The following is a 6,382-nucleotide window of genomic DNA, read 5'->3' on the forward strand; positions in this document are numbered from 1 at the left end:
GGTCGGACCCGCACAAATGGGAGAAAAGATCCGAATCCGTATGCGGCTTTTTCTGTTTAATAATAGAAAAAGCCTTCGATTAGTCAACCATTTGAGAGAACTCAACAGTATCACCAACGGTTGGTTATTATAACAAACAGCTTGCCGTCGTCGTCGTCGTCTCTCTCTCTCTCTCTCTCTCTCTCTCTCTTTTTCTTGGATTGGCGCCGGATTTCTTCCGACGATGGCAAGGTGCCTCGTGGATCCTCCACGCGCGATGGCTTCCCCTCCAATCTCTCCTTTCTCTTTTACACCCGCGCTTCAGCTATTTCTTGGTTTGTTCCGGCTTCTCGATTGTTTTCTTGCTGATTGATTCTTGATCGGTAACGATCTTATTTTCTCCCTTTCTTTCCTTATCTCTCACTCTCTCCCTATCAAATCCTCCATTCCGTGATAGGGTCCAATTTGTTGGTCTTTAGATTGGCGGAGTAGCTGATGTTTTCCTTTCCTTCTTTCCTTTTTCGTTTGTGGAGGAAGCATCGGTGGATGAGATGATTAAGTTCTTGGCCAACGAGATGATTAAGTTCGTCCAGCAGCACGCCGAAGCCTCCATCGCCTATCTCCTCAGCCTCGAAACAGGTGTGTGTTCGTCTCTTCCACCGATTCCACTAACCCTAATTTGAAATCTTCTGGTATTAACCTCATTAGGGTTTCTTGATTTCTTGTAATGCCGAGGTAGAAAAGAAAAAAAGGAACACTACATTTAAGAAAGATGACTATAACATTATCGCAAGGTTTTCTTAGCTTGACATATCATTCACTCTGGAAAAAGCATTTAAATGTATTTTGCATGTTCCTTTTTGAAGTTTCAGGCAGAGCATTTCATGCCCCTTTACACTCGTTTGAAGTCTTTCTTTCACTGGAGGAAGAGAATATAAAAAAGTTCAATCTAAAAACAACTATTTTCAAATGCTAAATGTTGTTGTTGTTGTTGTTTTTGTTGTATAATCAAATGTTCAATGCTACATGTCGTTGATGTATAAAAACAACTACTTGTTTGCACATATTAGAAATTTTATATCCTCAATTAATCAAATGCTACATGTTATATTCGTTTGTTTATAATGAAAATACTTAATTATGTCTCTGAGGAAGGAGCCCATCTGTAATCAGGCAGACTATCTTGTAAGCTTCTTTATACCATAAATGCTTCGAACTATTTCTAGAGAAGTTAATAATATCTGCTTGTTGTCTTATTTAGTCTTACTGCTTTGAAGTAGGAGTCAGGACTAATCTATATGCTGTCCTTTTCTTTTATGTTGTTACCTCCAACAAATTAGATAACCATGTACGTATCATGTTACATGTTCTTGAAATGTTATTTAGAGAATTTATTCTGTTTTTCACATTTTCAGTTATGTGAATGTTCTGGTGACATTAACTTTGTTCACTTTGGTCATTCAGAAATCCCAACCAGTAACTTTTTGGTGAAATTGTTATTCATTTTCTTATTCTAAGACAAGATTGGGGGACAGATTTATGAAGTAACCTGCATACAGAAGGCATAGGGGATTCTTCTGTTCGATGAGGTCAATGACTGAACACCGGATTCCTGTTGCTGAGGAGATGAAGGACTTCAACTAAATTTCTACTAATCAGCATCTCAACATAAGAGAGAGGGAGTATGGCACTGTAACCATCTTTCTAGATAAGCTAGATTTTGAGTATCGGTATCAACTCCCTTTTTTCTTATGGTAGACAGATGCTTGCATTTGTAGTTTTGTTTGCATGGATAATGTTAAGTAGGAAGTTTTATTGCATTATATGCTATTAATATTAATAAGCATTTTCAGTGACCTCAATCACCAAAGATTTTTTATTTAGTAGCCAACTTGGATATAAACCTCAATCACCACCCGCTCACCAAAAAAGTAAGAATTTAGTACACTAAACCAAGCAAATGTCTTGGGATGGAGTTTCACATTAGCAAATACAAAAGAGATCAACCATTCTATGCTAATAGTTGGCATGCCTGTATCATTCTTTTTTTTCGTTTTTTGCCTCAAGTACAATTTGCTAAATTTGCTAGTTTATTGAAATTTATCCTCTGTTGCTTTACCTAGCAAAGTAGTCCGTGAGATGAAGAGGCTAATACCATCGGTTTCTCCACTTTGGACACTGTACTAGCGGCACTGGTTGGTTCAACTCAATGCATAATATAGTTTTATCCTTCTTTGTTATTGCTTTAGAACTGATATGTATACTTCTTAGTCATAAGATTTAATTTTTGCGGATGAATGACATGTTAATCTGCGCATGTGCATTTTTCTTAGTGTAGCTATAGGCAAGGGATAAAGGAATGATTGGGGAAACAAGGTCAAAGTAGGAGAAAATTCTTTGTTTCTCGTAAAGTGCCTCGTCTTAGATGAGTAGTTCTTCTACGGATAAGGCAATGTTTGGCAGGTTAGGAAATATATGCCATAGGATAAAAGATTTCAAAGTGTTAAAATGTTGCATTAATATAATCATGGAATTGAAGTACCAGGATTTTTCTAAACTTTGTTGGCGTTTGGGTGTTAACAAAGTTGATGCTATGAAGTTTAATAGAGTTATAAGCGACGATGGAGGGGAAAAATTGAAATCGGAGTAATAATAATACTTTGATATCAGGCCCTGCAGTATATTTACCACACATCGAAATATACCATAGAAGTAATTAATATTTGGCTTGGACCATGTGGAATGATTGGGAAACTACAGAAATAAATGCTACAGAAACTAGATTCTTTTTATTTGTTTGAATTCCTATACAAAATACAAAACTGAATCGAAAATGTTTAATTTTTTTTTTAATCTTTTTTGTTGTTGAGTTTGATTCTTCCATTGGTATTATTAGATAATTTAATCAAACACAGCAGGTGATAGGGAGAATATCGTCAGTCAATCGTCATGACACATTGCCTTCAAGTAATCTCTAGGATGGAAGAAGAAGAAGACGAAAACCACCCTCCACATGTCTGCTCACGTGGATAAAAGATCAATGGGAGGTTGTTGGAGCGACTAGAGGTTATATCATCGTAAAATATTTTAATGGAATATTATATTACTTTATGACCAAATATAAAAGCTCATGTTTAACACAATAAAAGAGACCACTTTTTTATTACTCCGCGTCTACACTCACTTACCTTGGCTTATTAACTTGGGTATCGGAGGGATCTATTCGAAAAACCTCTCTTGACCTCGGTCTTCGTACAAGTGACACTTCTAGAGCTTAGCGTTTCCATCTCGGACAACCCTACGCACATGAGTCTAGACCATGTTGGGTCGATCAATGATTTCTTCCCGTAATAATTTTTTGTGCTAAAAGGAGGGCTTCATGTTGCAAGAACGATCACCCACTAACCTTCTCAATGAACGCTCGAGTGAAGAGGTTTTGTCCCAACTCGTAGTACTTTCACCCAAGGGGGTAACAGCCACCATTTTCGCACATGGGTGCATCCACCTTCGTGCAGACACCTATGCGATACTAGTGTCTATTTGACGACCAGGGTCTCTCACCCCTAGGGATGACCCCAAGCCACCTGCCCGACCCTACTGATGTGTTCTTGAATCTCACTCAACTAGTGCAGATATAAGTCGTCACTCTTCTTTTTCCCTAGTTAGCCCAATAGGCGGTGCGACCAACATGGTGCCAACATCCCAAGAGCGCTCGAGACTTGTCAAACTATTGGCCAAGGGGCCACTTCGGTTCCCAATTATGGAATTTAGCGGATCGCACCATCACTCTACCCTGCTTGATCTGAAGCCCAGTAGACAGATTCGATGGAGGATTCCCTATGAATCTAACTACGATAGATGGACTAAAGTTTGGAGCAGATGCGACATGAGTTCCAAGAATCAAAGGGGGAAGCATTGGTCAACCCACCTCGGGTTAGTCGTTGTTCACCCAAAAAATTTAGGAGGAACCAATTCCAATGAACTTTCATCTTCTATCATTGGAAGCGTTCGATGGTAGTGTCGACCTGATGTAGCACATTGCAACTTTCCATGATTAAATATCGTTGTATGACATTTCAAATAGTTTGATATATTACACCTTCCTAACCACGTTATGAAGTCACGCACGAGAATGGTATGCCCGCTTGGAGCTGCTTTCCATTAGTTCTTTTGCCTAGCTTGTAAGGGATTCAAACTTTACTTCCTCGGGAACGTATGCTCGTGGCCATAAATGTCAATGCTCCTCGAGCCTATGAAGGAGAGGAGGAAATGCTCGCAATCTTCGTCGGTCGGCTCATGAATGAGATCTAGAACATGGTAGATGTCTATCCATCACTCATAATATCGTACTTCATGATGGGGCTCAAGCCCTCTTGTATATTTTGGTTGTTGATAGAGAGACCATCGACGACTGTACTAGAGGCATTGTAAAGGGGCTAAACAATATATCGTCATGACAGGATGTATAAGAAAAAAATGACAGGAGATATAAGAAAAAAATATGCTCGAGATATGTGAGTCGGGAAATCCAACTCTCCGTCGAGATACGTGACTGCATGATATTTTCAGTTGACAGCGCGTTCTTTACATCTCTTACCGGCAATCGTAACCATTGTTTTTTTTTTTTCTCTTACCACTGTCAGTCCATGGACATGAAATCCATGGACACACTTACACACACTTACACTTGGGGACCAATCTATTTATCGACAATGACTAAATGTATATAGTTTTTGGTCAACTTGATTTTGAACCACAGTAAAGTTGTAAAGACCCACCCTTGACATGTGTCGGTCACCACCCTATGAACCACAGTAAAGTTGGCCTATGCCATTTGATATATCAAATGATGTTGTTGTACATCATATAATAATAATACCATGTCACTCTGAAGGTGTGTTGGTTGGTTGGTCCGTTTAATTAATGCATAGCAGCCGAGTTAATGATTGTGATTTATTATTGGTAATGTTAGAAATGCATAGGAATCAAAGATTTATTATTGATTTCTATTTTTATAATAGAGATACAATCGTCCAAAGAGCCCTCCCTCGTCTCGTCGTCTACGATATGTCCACGGCAACCATTCCTACCACCACAGAGGCGGAAGCGGGCGGAGATTAACAGCGCATGTGCAGAGCAGTCTCCTGCGACGGAGGTCTCGTCGCACCGTCTTCATTCGGTGAACGACACGACAAGAAGAAGAAGAAGAAGAAGAAGAAGAAGAACATCTTCTTCGCCTACCTCATTGCCATCACAACAAGAAGAAACAAAGGGAATACGACAAGAAGAATGATGGTGAGAGAGAGAGTCGAAGAGGATGGAGAAAAGCTCAAAGCTCAAAGCTCAAAGCTCAAAGCTCAAAGCTCAAAGCTCCCACCTCCTGCCGTTTGAATCGGCAGCAGTGACGCGCCTCAGCTCTAAGAGGAGGCCGGCCGACCGAGATTGACCGCTCGCTCGCGATCCGACGACGTAGGACATTGACCTCGACGTGCACGATCTGGAATAGGATGACCCCACGGTGTGCGTACGACACGGCCCTGTCGGTGATAAAAGGAGCCCAAAAAAATAAAAACAGTCTAAGATACGATGACCGTCTCGGTGGGCTTACCGCGCACCGAATGGGCGATAAAAGGCCCAAAAAAATTTAAAACCTTCCGAAATCTTTCAAACTTATACTTCTTATTCTCACGCACGGTGACTGGAACCAGCAGTTCTCGAACGATCAACAGTAGATACGCTGACTACATGTGATCTTACCGCACACGGAATGGGCGATAAAGGGCCCCAAAAAAATTAAATAGGTTCGAAATCGTCCAAGCATTGCATTCTTACTCTCACTAACGGTGACCAGAACCAGGAGTTCTCGAATGATGAGCAGTAGATACGCTGACCACATGTGACCTTACCGCACATGGAACGGGCGATAAAGGGCCCCAAAAAAATAAAAAAAGGTACGAAATCGTCCAAGCTTTGGGTTCTTACTCTCACCAACGGTGACCAGAACCAATAGTTCTTCAGTGAATTATAATAAAGAGACACGGTGACCCTATGTGAGCTTACCGCACACGGGATGGGCGATGAAGGGCCCCAAAAAAAATTAAAACGGTCCAAAATCGTCCAAACTTTCAGTTCTTAGAATCACCGATGGTGAGCAGAAGCAGGTGTTCTTTAACGAAGAATAAAGAGACATGACGGCCCTGAGAAACCCAAAATCAACGCCCCCATTCTCAACTACGGCATTCAGAACCCGCAGTCGCACTCAAATCCAAGGTTTAGATTTGCTGCGACGGGACATTTCTCATCCATTTAAATCCAAGGTTTAGATTTGCGATTCAATGATCGATACATTCTTCACCAGAAAATGGCTGCGCATCGACACGTTTTGAGTATCGGTCACTCGAGC

General features: G+C 40.6%; 1 long non-coding RNA gene across 1 annotated transcript; it reads left to right on the forward strand.

Moving 5' to 3' along the window:
• The first annotated feature begins 115 nt into the window (after positions 1–115).
• Positions 116–1,841, forward strand: LOC135611652 (uncharacterized). The gene is made up of 2 exons (XR_010486618.1): positions 116–618; positions 1,444–1,841. It is a non-coding gene; the product is annotated as an uncharacterized LOC135611652 (long non-coding RNA).
• Positions 1,842–6,382: the final 4,541 nt, after the last annotated feature.

The sequence above is a fragment of the Musa acuminata genome, chromosome BXJ2-5 (assembly GCF_036884655.1).
Source record: "Musa acuminata AAA Group cultivar baxijiao chromosome BXJ2-5, Cavendish_Baxijiao_AAA, whole genome shotgun sequence".
In the NCBI taxonomy this organism is placed as follows: Eukaryota; Viridiplantae; Streptophyta; class Magnoliopsida; order Zingiberales; family Musaceae; genus Musa; species Musa acuminata.